At 42.3% G+C, this 18,170-nt stretch overlaps 1 protein-coding gene across 2 annotated transcripts in view; it reads right to left on the reverse strand.

Moving 5' to 3' along the window:
* LOC146867586 (zinc finger matrin-type protein 4-like) overlaps nucleotides 1-18,170 on the reverse strand; it is a 1,117,486-nt gene that overhangs the window by 451,279 nt on the left and 648,037 nt on the right. The gene's annotated exons all lie outside the window — the stretch shown is intronic.

Raw genomic sequence — 18,170 nt, forward strand, 5'->3', positions numbered from 1 at the left:
CCATCCGCTCGACTCATAGAGGCAGAAGTACGAGACGTCAGCTCCCAAAGGAACAGCAGCATAGTAGCTCTCAGAGGTAGAGGCACAGCAGCGTACTAGTTCGCAAAGGTAGACAGCTGCGAGCCGACGGACTGGCTTCTAAAGGCATAGCTGCGAAGTGGTGATGTTGGGCACAGGGAGCGTGAAAGGGTTATCTTCCTACTGGTGTCCTAGAGTGGAAGTCGTGCTGCCTGGCGCTAACCTGTTTCTCCTTTATTGTTAATAAATCTTAAACCTTCACTGCGTCCAAATCATCATTACACAGAGCTCCGCTATATTAAATTGCCCCCGGAACCTTTCTTTTATATTTTCACTCGATGAGAGGCACAAGATGGCTGCTAATAGTTCCTGCTTTGAAGTGTTAGCAGCCAATCAGAGGCAAGCTCGTGCTCGGGAGTTAGGCACCCACCAGATATATATATATATATTTCCTTTAATATCTCAAAAACTACTGAACGGATTTACACCATTTCTACAAAACCACGCTTTCTGGACCAAGACCTTTCTCCCTGCCAAATTTGGCGTAATTCCGTTCAGCAGTTTGACCTGTAGCCTTGTCTAAAGTTTCCTATGGAAAATGCATTGAGAAAACACGTTTTGACACCCTCCCTTTTTCTCAGCCCCCCCTTGACCAATCACCCCTAAACTTTCAAGATAGGAGCTAATCAAAAAAGAGAAACTTTTTGGAAAACTTCGTAAAGAATCGTCAAACGACGCCAAAGTTATAAGCAAATGGAGGGCTCCAGGAGGGGGGCCGCGCAACCCCCCTCCCAACATGAGTGAAGCCCCGAGATGCAGGGACCCCAGTAAGCCCCAGCGAGCCCCCACTATTGTTTTTTAAGAAATGCCCCGGGACCTAGCCCACCCCGGAGTCACATTAAAATAAAACACGTGAACCCGCGACCCCAGCGCGAATTGCGCCGATGTTTTTGTTTTAAAAAAAAAAAACATTATTTGGGCCATGGAGGTCCTTCTGGGACTCCCTGAGCAGGCCTAGGGGGTCAGGGTGTTTCTACCCTGCCCCCTTCTCTTGTTTTCTACCTTTGTTTCTCTGTTTTCTAGCGACTCGCTTCTACCGAGCCACAAGATGGCTGGCAACACTTCCTGGTTTGGAGTGTTGGCAGCCAATCACAGTGAAAATCGTGCACGGGACTTAGGCTCCGCCCAGATATCGAAACTTTTTTTCCTTCTAATTTCTCAGCAACTACTGAACAGATTTACACCATTTAAAAAAATTGGGGATAATTCCGTTCAGTAGTTTCAGCTGTAGCCTTGCAAAAAGTTTCCTATAGGAAATTGATTTTTTGACTCTTGTTTTTGAATTTCTCAAAAACTACTGAACAGATTTACACCATTTAAAAAGAGGTCGCTTTCTGAACGAAGCTCTACCTTTCTACCAAATTTGGGATAATTCCGTTTAGCAGTTTGGGCTGTAGCTCGTCGCAAAACTACCTATGGAAATTAACATTGGGAAAACGCGTCTTAGGACCCCCCTTTTTTCTCAGCCCCCCCTTGACGAATCACCCTCAAACTTTCAGGATAGGAGCTGACCTGGATAGACTTTTCCTTTGGAGAATTTCGCAAAGATTCGTCAAACGACGCCAAAGTTATTAGCAAATCAAAAAATTATTTTCCTATGGAAACTAGGTTGTAACTATAACTACCTGTCTGTGTTCTCTTCGTTGGCTAATGTACGCAGCAGAGTTGGTAATTATATATTATATATATGCCGATCGACTTGGAACAATAAACCTGCACTAACCATATTCTACAGCGTGCTGTGGTCTGTACCCGTTTCCACTTATTTGCTGGAGTTTGGTAACTTTTAAGTTCCCAAACTCCAGCAAATAAGTGGAAACTGGTACAGACCACAGCACGCTTTAGAATATGGTTAGTGCAGGTTTATTGTTCCAAGTCGATCGGCATATATATAATATATAATTACCAACTCTGCTGCGTACAATAGCCAACGAAGAGAACACAGACTACAACCAACTTGATCACAGCATGTAAAACCAGAGATTCGTCATGCTGCGGCGCTCTGAATGAGCTGTCCGGTTTGGCAGCTGTCAGAAGATAGACTGATAAGCTGCAGTCCAGCCAGGACTAGACTAGGGAATTCACTACAGCTGCCTGGTGGCTAGCCTGAATAAATGGCAGTACTCCCAAGTATTTTTTTGTTTTTGCGTGAAGCGCCTGGTAAAGACATTTGCAATATGGCCTTGGAAAGAAGGCCTGCATCTATATAATGCGACTGGCCTAAAGGGCAATCAGGCAGTGTACAATGGGGTAGTCTCTCAGATTAGGGTGTGGGCTGATTTTTTTAGCAGTTTGTGGGTCTTTTTTTTTATGGGCAGGTGAGGGAGTTTTTACTGTTGATTTCCCTGATCACATCACAAACACTGCTTGCAGCAAACACAAATGCATGCATTCACCCATGCCTTGCAAAATACCCATACACAGTGTCTTTACAAATTTAAAGCGCGCCTGTTTTGCAAACGTTGCCCACTTTTTTACATTTGCTAATGGGGCCACTTCTATTTTGGTGCCTGGGCCTATATTTTCACTCAGTCTGATACTTTTTATATTGACACGGTTACGCGCCTACATTTCCTATAACCAGCAAAGGGCCTGTTGTCGCTGACCATTTTAGAGCGTCCTAATTGGCAGTACCATTCTTGATAGTAAGAACCTCAGTCTTGGGGGAATTTACCTGTAAAAGTTGGTGACATGACAACCAACAGCATGTAAAAAGCAAACAATCAGTCAAAATGGATGGCAAGGTCTCCTCCAGTGCCAGCTTTTGGAAATTGCGATTAACCAAATATCATCTGCATTTGGTTGGTTGACAGATAAATCTAGTGCCTGGTTTCATAGAGCACTTTGGCCAGTGGTTGCATGTACATTTTAAATTGAAATAGGGATAGAATCGATGAAGAAAGGGACAGTGCACCAGAGTGTAAAGTCAAAAACCGCTTCCAATTTGTCCAAACTTGTCCTTTATTCTTTGTTTAAATCTTTAAAATTCAGACACAGCCAACGCGTTTCGTTCCATTGGAACTTCGTCAGGGCAAAAGATTCACAAATAGTTAAGTCCAAAGAATTCATATACAATTAAGTCCAAAGTAGTACTGATTCCAGCAATCCAAAATATTCTGCGGCCTCTCTAGGTAATAGAAGCCATAGAGTCACAATGATAGACCCCCTGGATCCATACGTAGGGAGAGAATCGATCCCTGTGAAACACTACTGCTGATGATTTTTCTTTTTTTTTTTTTAAATAACATTTTATTAACTGTAAGATCAGCAACAGTTACAGCAGTCGTGATAATAGGTAGTACATATCTTGACAGGGTACACGTAAGGGCATCAGAGACGATCGGCATCACATCAAGGGCATTTAGCACAAAGACAAACAAAGTATAAGACATTGTACAGGCGACTCTAGGAACAGTTTAGGACCAGGGAGTTGCTCCGGGAGCTCCGGACCCCCCACCCACCTCCAAGTTCTCCAGCAAGGCCCATTTTTCTCTGCGGAGTTCTACCGTAGGAGAAATACAGATGGTCCCCCGATATTTGTTCCACCGTCCCCACTTGTGGTCCCATTTTTTGGGGCACCCTCGACCCTTATAGACCGTTTTCTCCGCCACCATTGATAGATCCATGTCCTTGGCCCAGGTGCTCAACGATGGCACAGCAGCTACCCCCCATTTCTGGGCAATATTTCGTTTAGCAATGGCCCAGCCTAGCGCCACCCATTCCTGCTCCGTTTGGGTAAGGTCCGCATCATCCCACACATTAAGGAGGCATAACTGAGGGAAGGGGACAATCGACTTGCCTCTGGCCCTCGCCATCTGACGGGTGACTTCTGTCCAATAGTGTTGTATGGAGGGGCAGGTCCACAAAATGTGCATGAATGTGCCTGCATGCGAACAACTACGAAGGCAGAGCCCGTCGGGACGCCTACCTAGTTTACACAGTAGGATCGCATCAAAATATACACGATGCAGCACCTTGAGTTGGACCAGCCAGAGCCGCATTGGTATCGCCACCTCCCGGGGAGAGGCAAGCGCCTCCCTCCAGTCCTCATCAGACATCTCGCCCACGTCTGCTTCCCACCTGGCCCGTACGCTCTGCATAGCGTCGGCTTGGTTATTGATTAACTTTTTGTATGTTAAGGAAATGGCCCTGTGGTCCATTGGATCAAGCATCAATCTGTCTTCCAATGGCGAGTGGGCCGGAAGAGGGGTCTCAGCGGGTAGTACACAATCAATAGCATGACTAATTTGTAGATAGCGGTAGTGCTCAGAGGGAGCAAGCTGGTATTTAAGCTGAAGCTCCTCGAAGGTCGCCTTCCTGCCTTTAACCCATAAGTCCCCCACTTTAGAAATGCCGATAAGATCCCACTTATCGAACCCCGCACAGGAGCTCAGCCGTCCCAGACAATCCGGTTCCCAAAGCGGAGTGGCCTTAGTCAGCCGCCCACTCCACCCCATTCGCTTCTGGAGCAGATGCCAAATTTCCACCGTTCGTGCCGTGGGGCCAGTCAAACCTAATTTCTTCGGGCTTGAATATAGTGCCCTGTTATATCCACCCTTCCCCATGAGCCATCGGTCGGTTCGGAAGCTAGGGTCATCATACGCCCCGAACACCCACTGGTTAATCGCGATCAGTTGAGTTGCCTGATAATAAAGGCGTAGGTCCGGTAGTCCAATCCCACCGTCATACCAGCCCATAGTCAGTTTTTTCATTGCAATGTGCGGCGTTCCGGTATCCCACAACAATCCACGCAATGATGCGTCGATCTTTAGGAAATAGGCTTCTGGGACCGAAATAGGCGTATTCTGAAGGGCGTAGAGGAAACGGGGGAGGGCTACCATCTTGAAAAGGGCTGCCCGGCCCTGGAGTGTAAGGGGCAGCGTCTTCCAATGGGTCACGTCAGATTGGAACCGCTTCAATGGGCCCTCTAGGTTTCGCTCGTAGAATAATGTCGTATCCAAAGTTATGAAAACGCCCACATATTGGAAACCCTGTCGCGCCACCGGTATGGTATAGCCCCTGGGGCTGAGCGGCGGATCACCCCAGAGTGGATACATCTGGGATTTAGACCAGTTGATCTGGTACCCAGACTGCTGATGATTTTTGACTTCGAAATAAACAGGTCCGGATCTGAAAAGGCTAGTTTATGCTGATGATTTTCAGGGTCTTTTATTGTAATTTGTAACCATTACTTTATTTTAACTGCATAAAATACACAGCTAAAATACAACTATGGTTACATGAAAAATTGTAAAAACGTTTTTGAAAAACCCTTGAAAACCCCCAGTTAAGGTCAGCTTCGCAATCCATAACTCACACAACAGCTATGCAAACCATCGTTCCGTATACATGGAACGACAAATGTCCAGAGTTTGCTGTGCATCAGCTGCATGGCAAAAGGCTTGAAATAGCCAATATGGAAGAATGGCCTTACAGAGGACCAGACCTTTGCTTTCAGAACCTGCGGCACAAAGCTGAAGGCCAGGCATAGCTAGTTTGGGTGGGACAGGGTTGGATAGACTATATCATAAAAAAAGTTACAAAAAAACTTTGTTAAAAGTGTGTTATGATTACCTTTGATCGTAATAGATTAAGAATTGCTTATTAAAAACAAACAAATTTAAATGCTGTTAAAAAATACAAATAAACTTGTATTATAGTTGCAATGCACAACCTAAAAAAAAATCTGAAATTCCACAGTTATGGTAACCTGAATGAACTTTAACTCACATTGTGCCGTACTCTACTTTTGCTCTCATTCATCATATCACCGATTACATCTCAAATTACATTACCAGTGACATCTCAATGAGATCATTATTTCAACGTGGTGGTTGTACATCGCGTAGCGGGCCTCAACAAGCAAGAATGGCAAGCAACCATATCAACAAATATCTATAAACCAAAGTTGTTGAAGGGGAGGCACTCTGTAATGAGTGCGGTACTTGGGTATCCAGTGGACAGTGCTAGTTCACTGCAGAGGAAAGGGTGCAACTTCAAAATACATAAAGCCATTCACATTTATGAAAGTGGATGTGATGCAAGTTTAGACAAGTTACAGGCAGACATGCGAGATGATAAGGATAGACTAAGAAAAGTCTTGGTGAGCAAATTGGAAGGGATCCGGAAAAGACAGTAACAAACAGGGTGGCAGCACTAATGCCCAGAAAGTGTGAGCATTCCAACAAAAAAATCTTAAAAATGAATACAACTGCCAATCTCATGACTATGCAACTCATATGAGAATCTTAAGAACTGATCTCAGAGAGGAAACATGCAAATATTTATTCTAAAAGAGGGCGCAGGCAAGACGAGGACAGTGAAATATTCTTAAGAGTAGAGCTCATTGCCCTCCTAACTGACACAGACATAGGAAATGTTGTGACTACTAGTCTACAGGGTGGGTACGAGGATACCCAGCACAGACGTCCCCAAGCAATATATTATCAAGCTACACACATGGAGAAGGAAAGAATACATTGTGGTCGGAGCTCAGAAGACAGCTACAATCTTTCATAAAATACACAACCCGTCTTTGCAAAGAAATGTTGCAGGGCACAGTATGAAGGAGGAAAACATTGAGACCAAGCACAGCAATGCTCCAGAAGACAATGAAATATAAATTGACCTTTCTTTTCAGGCTACACTTACACTGGGAGGAACAAAATCAGCTTGCGTCTGGTCCACAAAATGACATAAATTTAATGCCAATGAATAAGATTGACAAAATAAGTGAAGTGGGCAAACACCAAAGCACATAGCATGTACATAACATGAATCCCAAGCACACTGAAGACAAACTAGTTGGTGACAAAGTTGAGGGGAGACGGTTTAAACCCTTCCTCTGGAACTGACAAAAGGGAGTTCCGATTCCCTAGCTTCTGATTGCATGAAGCCGAGGTGCTGTAAGGGTGAAGCAATAGCACCACACCACCATGTGCGGCTGCTTCAGCTGTGCCCAGTACAGCAAGAGAGATTGAGTAGAGCGGTGTGCGTGGATGGTAGATAGGTTTATGAGTCTTAGGGGTTGGATGAGAGGACAGGAAACACAATCAATAAGAGTTTACATGGGTGACAGTGATGTGTGGCCACATTAATAAAGGTGATCCAGAGGCATGGAGGAATCAGGCAAAGTTTACAATCCAGAGCTTTTCTCAATTTCCCAGTGGAGGCTTTGGGGAGTTTGATAGGGGCTAAAGAAAATGAAGCATGGCATATGATGAGTACAGGAATTCCACATAGGAAGCAAGAAATTTCAGTTCTGAACACTTAACCAAGAAAACTTGATTAATACTTTGGTGCCAACATTGGGGCAGGTTATACCAGAAGAGAGGGCGACATACGAGAAGGTTAACATAATTGCATTCAAAGTTAGGGAACTACTTGCTAAAACAGAAAATACTTCAGAACCAGACGGGAAGAGATAGAGCAAGGCTACTTGATATTACTATTAAGGGCTTGGGGTTCTGATAGTAGATCCAGCTCCTGGGTGGACATGGAAGGTTCCTCTCATTTAAAGGTGTAGTTAGAATGTGCACACACTGTGCACTAGAAGGCGCTGTGTCATGGAAGCTTGCTAGGTAGAGTTGAGAAAGGTTCAGAAAGGACTGAAAGGGGTGTTGGGTCAGGCTTAATTTTATCTGAATTCCTGGAGGCACAGCGTGATCATTTGCTTAGAAATTGGCAGTAGAAATATTTGAAACTGAAGCAGAACATCTCTCTAGACTCTACGTCATTATTTGAGGCCTTGTGCATCTTCACAGCCCCCAGTCACAGAATCCTGTAACCAGGCCTGCGAGGGGTGACCTTTAAATCTAATTTCTGCTGCGTTCCCTAGTGACACAAGTCATCCTAAATTACCTGGCTGAATTCACAGAGAGTGAAAGGCAACAGTAAACCCTCCCTGGGCTGTAGCGGGGGAGAAAAAACAGAAAAGCCCCGTCCAAAAGCAGCGGAAAAGCAGAGAAGTTTGTGGCTGGAAGGAAGGATTTCTCATTGAGCATTGATGTCCTTTGAACCGCCTGTGGCTCAGTCACACACGGGAACACGTGTGCGCAACGATGAGAACAAATGTCACGTCCTCCACAACAACAAACAGTACACTGGCAAATGTACGCACACATGGGTGCGCACAGAGAAGCTGTGACGCACACAATAAGCACAGACCTGCCGTATGCAAGGGATGTGTGTGTTCACACCGTCATGCAAGCATAAACGCACCAGTATGCGCACCGGAGCCCTGTAGCAATAATTTGAATTAATTGATGTGAGTACCCCTGGCAGCTGGTGAGGCAAGAGTTAACGAACTGTCAAAGATCCCCAAACCAAGGTCTTCTGACCAAGGCTCTTGTTCAGTTTCAAACAATGTCAAAAATGTAATATCCCACAAAACGCAATTACTGGTTGAGGGGGGTGAAACCCTGCTCCACCAACACCCACTATTCTAGAAAGGGTGAAGTCACAAGCAAACCCCAAATTAACCTGTACTCAACCCTTTGGTAGCTTGGCACAGAGCAGTCAGGCTTAACTTAGAGGCAATGTGTAAAGCATTGATGCAGCACTTCAAACAGTTATAAAGTGAAAATACAACACAAGAAAAATCCCACACCAAATTAGAAAAATAGAGTGAGTTTTAAAAAAGAAAATCAAGACCAAAACGAAATTAATTAAATAAGTAGAACCAGAGATAGGCAGGTTTAAAGATTTCCATGAAAATAGCTCCAAAAACCACAAAGCACAAAGTGCTGTTATCTGGCTGTGCCAGACTGGGACCACGTCAAAAGTTCAGGCATACTCCGATGGAGCATGGGCCGTCTACAGGAACACATTTAAGCTCACTGATCAACCTTAATCCTGGTTGCGAAGAGATGCAGGGTACAGTGTCTAGGATGTTTCATGCGTTAGAGGCGATGCGAGGTCCGGGCAGAAGGTTGGGTACTCCAATTCTTTTGGGATAAATTAAGGTGGTGGTAAATTGTGGAAGAAAAGGCGCAGTCGCAATTTGCAAATCAACTTAAAAAGTGCTATTTCACTTTCAAAGGGATTTGTATGGTACGTGGGTACGAAAGAAGTCTCTTTGTTAAGACTGTGTCGAAGATATATTAATATATAAATCTTTGTTTGACACCTCAAAATCTATCGTTCTTTGTCACTTTGTTTTTCTTTTTCCTTTGCGGGTCTTGTGGTTTCAGTTTGAATGGAACTGAATGTTTCGGGTGGTTGATTTGGCACATGGCTAACAAAAAAGAAAGCAAAACCAAAGGGGATGATGGACGGAGTGTTGAACATTGCAAGCACTCACCCCCAGTCAACTGATCTGGGTTTAATCCATCATCATTCTTTAGCTCACTCCGCCACCCCAGTTCAGAGATGGCCATATGCAAATCAGTCTGACCCTGTGCCTCATGGGAACAGTCCAGCCCGAACTGCCAAGCCATGTCTTCCCTGGACCGGAAGCAAGCATCCTGGGACCGGTTTCTGGCTAATCAGCTGTCATCAGCCAGGTTAGCTTGAATCCAGTGGCAAAGTGAGCAAGGGATCCACGTCTGGGCATACCCTGCCAACTTAGGGCGAACAAAGCAAAACCAAAGGGGATGATGGACAGAGTGTTGAACATTGCAAGCACTCACCCCCAGTCAACTGATCTGGGTTTAATCCATCATCATTCTTTAGCTCACCCCGCCACCCCAGTTCAGACATGGCCATATGCAAAGCAGTCTGACCCTGTGCCTCATGGGAACAGTCCAGCCCGAACTGCCAAGCCATGTCTTCCCTGGACCGTAAACAAGCATCCTGGGACCGGTTTCTGGCTAATCAGCCGTCATCAGCCAGGCTAGCTTGAATCCAGTGGCAAAGTGAGCAAGGGACCCACGTCTGGGCATACCCTGCCAACTTAGGGCAAACAAAGCAAAACCAAAGGGGATGATGGACGGAGTGTTGAACATTGCAAGTACTCACTCCCAGTCAACTGATCTGGGTTTAATCCATCATCATTCTTTAGCTCACTCCGCCACCCCAGCTCAGACATGGCCATATGCAAATCAGTCTGACCCTGTGCCTCATGGGAACAGTCCAGCCTGAACTACCAAGCCATGTCTTCCCTGGACCGGAAACACGCATCCTGGGACCGGTTTCTGGCTAATCAGCCGTCATCAGCCAGGCTAGCTTGAATCCAGTGAGCAAAGAAACGATGGATCTAGGCCCAGATCGCTGTACTGGGGTGAATGAATGACATTGTTCTGCATTCTATCCATCAACTGTTGTTTTTGCATTTGTCACCCCGAGTGGGACAGGTATGCTCAGATTTGAGTCCCCTGCTCTCCATGCCACTTGAATCAAGCTATCCTGGCTGAAGAGGTGTGAAACCCCGAAACCGGTCCTAGGATGCTTGTTTCCAGTCCATGGAGGACCTGGCTTGGCAGTTCGGGCTGGACTGTTCCCATGAGGCACAGGGTCAAGACTGATTTGCATATGGCTGGGCTCAAACTGGAATGGCATGGTGAGCAAACAAAACGATGGATCTAGGCCCAGATCTCTGTACTGGGATGAATGTATGACATTGTTCTGCATTCTATCCATCAACTGTTATTTTTGCATAACAAAAAGGAAACCCTTGGTTGGATACAATCCAGGGTAGAAGTGGATGCTTTCTCTGCAAGCTGCTGATACAGAACTAATCTATGATTGAAATCATTACTGTTGATGTAATGAATGTGAAGTAACATTTGTGCAAAAAAAATATTGATGCATAATAAACTGTCATTATGCTATCAACAAATTGAACTACACTAGTATTTTAATTGATGTGTTAAAAAATGTGTTTTGCGTTTGTATAAAGCAGGTCAAGATTAGCGGATGGGCTCTCATGGTTGTGAGCTTTGATTCTAGGTAACCAATAGTTGGCTAGGTTCTTTCAGAGTTAAATGTGAATTTAAAACTGCACACACGGGCTGCAATGGCAGGCCTGAGACATGTTGGAAAGAGCTACTGAAGTGGGAGCACAATCAGTGCTGCAGGTGCACTATTAGTATTTAATTTACAGGCCCATGGCACATGTAGTATCACTTTACAAGGGCCTAAAGCTAGCAAAAACAAAGTCAGCAAAAAAGGAGAATTGATGGCAAAAAGATAGGGGAGAATCACGCTAAGGATGCCAGGTTTAACAGTAATGATAATAAAACAACAATAATAATAATACTCATAGTAAATAAACAATGCAATAATATTACTACTGACAATAATTATGATGATGATAACAACAACAATAAAAATATGAACATTAGATAATGAAAACAAGAGCGTAACAATAACAAAACAACAATACTTATAATGACGATAAGTAGAATGCCAATGACTATTGAATGGTGCTTATAGACATTAAAGCTATTTGCTAAATAAATAGTGGTGTTCACATTTCTAAATCGTACAATATTAAGTTTCGAAGCTCGAGGAGGCTCTCTCTTCGGTATAAGAGCACCCTGTGTCCCAGGTGGCTTAGCATGGGTGCAGTTTCACTGTGGCTTCACAAGGTGCTTGGCACCTCCTTGGCTTCATATACTTCATTTCTGAGAACGGCATATGAAGGGAGGCTGTGGAGAGTGTGTCTGTCTGTCTCGGTAGACCTGCCCGCCATTTACGTTTTCATGGCTAAGCAGCCATCAGCAGGGTTACTGATAGGTTGGGAGATATCCCTTTGTTATGGTTTAGCTCCAGTTAAAAGTTACCAGTGGGAAACTAACCAATAACTCTTTCAGATGGAGCCAATCAGGCATTCCTTTGTGATACAGAAACGTATTCCTTATGTTGCACTTTTATTCGAAGCACTGTCAATGTCACGTTTATGTCTAGTTGTCGTCTCCCGATCAAACTTGGTATTCGCCTGAAAGGATGAGAGGTTGCACTGGCCATTCTGAGATCTGAACTGTGATTTGCAGGTCACCCGTCTGTCCCTGCAGCAAATGCTTCGCTCACTGAAATTTAGAGAATAGTTTATCAAGGTTTTCTAACAGCCCAGAGGCATGAAAAAACTGTATTTCAGCAGTATAAGCTCAGTGCTACCAAGATCACGAGGCAGAATGCTGAATAGGTTGAATGTTAGATCAGCATAATGAGAAAAGTGGACCAATTTCCACTAAAGACTGAAGTATCCCAGCATTGGATTTCCCTGTTGGGGCACTTTGTGCTATTTAGTGCCCCCACTTTAGGTCTTACCAGAGATCATGACCTGCCAAGCCTTGACATTAGTTTTTGAAAAAATGTAGGTTTTTATCCACTGTTGAAAGTTATTAAATTCAATTTCAGCCAGATTTATAGACGGAGCATGTTTCAGATCAGAAGCATTGGACTCTAAAACTACATTTCCCTACACAAGTTTAATGGAAGACTTTTATCATTCTGACACTATATTCAATGGCTTTCTATTGGTGCAGGACAAAGATTGCCCACCCTTTACACTTCACAAATGTTTCAGACACTTGAGAAGCACACGGTATTAAAGTGCACTTAGCACATGATTCATGTATGGTTTAACAAATTAATGTAAATTTGACATATATTAAAGAGTGACTTCACTGTAGGGTTAGAGAACTTACTTACACACATATTTTATATGATTTATTGAGATTAATAAAGAATCATTTCATTTAATAGAAAATGTCTTCACAGCAGAGATGCCATTCACAGCAGAGATGAAATGTGATGAAATGTGACTTTCTAAATGTGTGTGTTACTTCATGTGAATAACATGTAACAAATTGACACCATGATTAAACACTTTAGTACATATGTAGAATCTAATCCTGCTAGAAACAAAATTAATTCATGTGATGTTTGCATACATATTCCATATATTTGATTAAAATGTCATTCTCAATCATAGGTGTTATTGACTATTATGAGGATGTATTGCATACTACATGTAGTATGAAACTTAATGCATTAGAAATTGTGTTTAAAGGTATGCACACATACTAATTGTGCACCATTGAATCTAATACTAAACTTAACATGAGTAGGCCTGTATTTCACCATGCTGCATAAAGCTGTTTTAATTTTTCTGCTAACTCAACATTTCTTGCAGGTATTCACATGAATTGTTAGTTTAAAATAGATACATTACTGTACTAGAGATAGGGGGAACAGGAGCCTGAAAAAAGGACCTTGGTGAAAGGTACATGGAGAAACAGAGCGCTAATTGAATGAACCGTTGTGCAAAAAGTTGCAACCTACATGTGTTTGGGAGAAAGATGTTAATCCCATGTTTAGTGTGGGACTAAATGGAATTGTTGCAGTCTGCAATGTTGTTCATGGATTTTCATAGACCCCTGAATGTGTGATCAAGGGGCATACCAAATGGATTTTCTACATTATAAATTTCCGATGAGAAGAAGCCTGACCTGGGCTTCCACCAGCTGTAATCTAGTTATAGGTGTGATCAAGGGCAGACTGGCTTTTCAAGTCCATTACTTGCAATGAATTCTAGAAGAAAGACTAAGCACATATGACTAAGAGTAAACCATTTGGGAGGACTAATGCTTCTCTCTTTGAAATGTTCAATGAGCTACTGTTTGTCATTTGTTCCTGTGTTGTGCTGCTCAGCTCAATGAATCATACTTGGCCAATATTCCTCCTCATACCTTTGACCTCACTGCAGCAGAGAACCCCCTCATGTGTCTGGATATTGAAGTCAACCCTGTGATGTTCCCTTACATTGATCTCCTTATATTTCTTGCCTTGGCACTGGTTTGGCAGAATAAACTTGTTCTCACGTGTGTTGTTTGGACAACGCCTCATTCCTTTGATCTTGCTGCATAGCAGACACCACTTAAGACCCAGATATTACAGTCGTCCCTTCTTCACTGTGATTATCTTTGTATCATTTACCAGAGAGGGCAGCTTCACCTACAGCATTGCTTGGTTGTAATAGGTAGCCATGATTCTTCCTCTCCATTCTCAGAAGCTATAGCTCATGGGCACAGGCGTCTCATTCTGTCCTACATTCTTGACTCTGTTCTAAATTTTTTACTATCAGTTGTTCTTTCCAATCTGCGCTTCCATCCCAGTTACATTACTGCCAGTATTTTGTGTGCAAAGTCAATGGCAGTGTGATCCTAGAGTTCCTGATGGCTGTTTTCTCCATATTTCTCATGCCCCCTTTCCGTCATGATATCTCTGCCACTGTGAGACCACCTATCATTCCAAAGTTTTAAAATAAGGAGATGAGGTTGGTGTTACACAAATAGCTAGAGGGACTGGCAGGTTCATTGTTTTCAAATGTTTAACTGAACCACATTTCAAAGGCTCTAGTGCATACCCTTTTGCAAGGATTCATTAAATGTAATGTTGATGTAAGATCCTAATAATTTAGTAAAGCCTTTAAGAAAACATATGTGCAGTACAATGGTGATCTTTTTAAGCAAAGATATCATTTGGAATTTGAAAATTGTCACAAGTGAACAATCATCTAGATGTAAATAGGGTGCAAGAGTGTCAGCTGTGGTCCTTCTAAATTCCTACACTTCTCTCATCATTGCTTTCTTTTGGTGCCCAAGTTAAAATCAGTGTAGTATAGGGAGAGGTCCCTGAATCTGCACTCTGAATTTAATGTAACTACTTTAGGAGAATTGTTGAAAACAATTCTTTTTAACCAATAGTTCTACATTTGTTGATTGACTGATAGGAAATTATGTTCCTTTTAGTCCTGTGGCTTAATAGGGTTGTGTTATCCATCAGGCCAACAACCCCAGTAGAAGTCTTTTCTGTGAATAAAAAAAGAAAAATATATGATGTTTCAAAAATGTGCCTCAATTTTGTCTGGAAAGATGATGGATAGGGAATAACCAAGTTCTTGTAGGGTCGGGTGGAATATTATGTTTACTACTCAAAGGGTCATTGAAAGACTGGAAGACTTAAACAGTGCTCTGCCTGTAGAGAATTTGCCAGGAACTAAAGTGTTCTTGTAAAGTGTTCTTGTTCTGAAGGATGATTTACGATGAAATTAGAGTTGTTTCTTGCACAGCTCTGATCGTGTGTAGATTATTCTTCAACTATTTTCTTCTGTTTGTAAGGTATTTCTCCTTGAAGTTGTAAGATCTTCAGATAATCTAGTACTTATATTGGTCTGATTTCTGCAAGTTATGTATTTGGCAAACGTATTAAAAGTATCAGCACAGATTGAGGGAATTGGATCTAGAAGACCAACAGAGCTATACTTTTAGTTTCTAAATGTTAAAAGGGGCTGGATTATAATATTGGATACATTTTTTACTTCCTTCCTTTTTGGGGGAGTTGGGTGGATATTTCATTAATGGCAAGGGTAATTACCAACTGAAGAAGTAAAGGCTGCAGTTCGGACTTCAGTATTTATGGATAGGACCTGCCAGTAGACTTTGTCACCAGTTGGAGTAAATGCAGTCAAACTGAAAATGTGTCACCTTACTATCTGTTTACATGTTTCTGAAGACCAGAAAAAGTCCAAATGCAGAGCCAAGTAGTACATTATATCAATAATTTACAGTGTGTACTTAAACTAGATGAGATATACTTACGCTGAATGATTGCCAGTTTTTCCCATGAATTATCCCTGAGACTGTGTGTAATTACTGTGTAGACTGTATAGTGTGGTAGAAGGTGTGTTAATGTACTAGGCATCCTCTCAATTAAAACAGAATGCTCTGAGCTATTATGTCATCAAAGTGGGTAAACAGAGAATCTTCTGCATTGCACCTTACCTGACTACTGACTTTAATTTACACTTAAATGTTAAGAACTTGGAACTATTTCCAAATGTTTAGTCATGGAATTTTAACTGTGCCTTAGTTATGCCAATGTTTAGCTGTTTTGAGTCTCAGGGCAAATGGGTGAGCCTCAGGACATACAGAAAGTGCTGGTGATGCTATGTTTTCATTTCAGGGGCATCATAACAATTAAGAGGGCATTGGCTTTCACAGAGAAAATGCTATTTGGCCCTTGCAACCCTTCATTTGAAAAACAAAGGAAGGATTAAGATCATCCTTGGACTGAGGTGGGAAATGTGGTATTGCTACTTCAGGGTGTTAGTAGAGGCATTTCTCCAGAGTGCACCTATGGCACTGACCAAAACTCTCACAAATGATGCAGCGCTTCCTTGCTTCCTCTCTGCTCACTTAAGAAATAAAGCCACATGGCAGCTTACAAGCAGTGGTAACATCTCACATTTGACAATGGTTAAAAAAAAGGGAAAAAACTGCATACAAGACGGAATACAGTCTGGAAAAGCTTGCTTTGAAGCTCCCAAGACAGTCACCCATGTTTACTGTAATCATTTCCGAAGTGTGAGACACTTCTGAAGAACTGCAAATTCAGGAAATAAATATTCACATGATACATGTACGGAGCCAGAGCCCCTCTCTAGTACTCACACAGTTGCCTGGAGACCGCTGCACTGTCAAGCCAGACCATAAAAATGATTCCTCCCTATTCTATTAGCAGCAGTCATTGTACAGAGAAGAGTAGGACCAAAAGGACATTGGGGAAGCACTACTTCTTAAATATAAAGAAGAAGGGGGGGAAAGAGCAGTGAAAATTGGGAGAGACAATAGTCCTTCATGCACTGCATTAAAGGTCCAGACATTGGCAATGGAAGAATACAATCAAGTGAACCAAAACACTTTGAGAAAGAAATACACCTTTGGTGGGACAAACACAAGATTCAGAACAAATACCATTAACTCGGGAGCAGGGAACTGAGAAAGACAAGAAAGCCACTGAATCATGAGCAAGGGGTGGACCCAAAGCCCTCTCGTTCTACCTTGGATACAATCAATGCATCTGTTGCAAGTAGACAGATAAAGCTGTCAGTATGTGAGACCTATAAAACTGGACCTGAATAAATGAATGAATGAATTATAAACATTGTTATTATGTTGGTTTTTATCAGATATATATTTTTGCATTATGGTTTTATCTGTTTTTCTTTTATGATTATATTGTATAATCGAAGAAAGATTAATTAATTAATTCCTTTATTTAAAAAGCTGGTCCTGACATGTATTTCTTTGAAAAGTACTGCTTTTACCCCTCAAACTCATCGAAGATTCCCTTCATGACTAACTCAGCAGTATGAACACACTCAAGGAAATCATTGCTACCAACAACAGACTCAAACTTTCAGATGTGTCTACCATGTGTATCACTTTAAAAGAATAATCACATTGTAACTGAAAGTGTTGCCAACATTAGAGTGTGAAAATTCTCCAGGAGTCACTAGTTTCTCCATCACAACAGGACTGAATTAGCACTCTGTCATCTGGGATACAATGCCTTAAAGCATAGATGAAGGAAATTTGACCGCAATGTGGTTTCAGGATCTCCAGACATGGTCAAACAAGAGTGTATAGGAGACCATCCAGCCAAAATATTTTACTCAATTCTTCTTTGAAAGAGTAATTCTGTGAATCAAGCAAATTGATGCCGATATGATTAGTCCAAAGAAAGTAGTTCATTCCTGAGAGTACCTATCAAAATTGTATCAAAAACATACTGTTGTGCGGCTTTCTGGGTGCCCACCCTGTTATGTGTGTACATAATCATACATTCTCTGAATCCATTCTAGTTAAAATGAAGCTCAAATAAACAGTCTTAAAGGACCTGCTACTGAATTTGCAGGGAAAGGGACTTCTCTCATTTATCCGAGTCATGGAATTTGCTCCTATACAATGCAATCTCGCTTTTCACACCTCAACATTTTAAAATGAAGAGTATAATAAAGCTTGGTAAACACATTAAATATAGAAAGGTAAATGTAAAACACATCTAGAAATATATTCCCATACAAACACACACAGACTTTAACAGTAGCAGTCTGTAACAACTTCCAAGTGAGTGCAACTTTTTACTAAAAAAAGAAAGGTACCTCTATGTAATTTTTCTTCAATTTGCCCCTTTCCACGCTGGAATCTGTGGTGTCCTGGATCACACTTGTGATCAATGGGGCTTGTACACTGGCAAAGGATCTATCATCTTATGGTTGGTGTATACCCTTTATTGCTGTTGTTTTTCATGCTGCTGCCTTCAAAACGGGACGTTGCGCGAGCGCGCTCGGACCCATAATTCCT

This window comes from Triturus cristatus, chromosome 1_2 (genome assembly GCF_964204655.1).
Source record: "Triturus cristatus chromosome 1_2, aTriCri1.1, whole genome shotgun sequence".
NCBI lineage: Eukaryota > Metazoa > Chordata > Amphibia > Caudata > Salamandridae > Triturus > Triturus cristatus.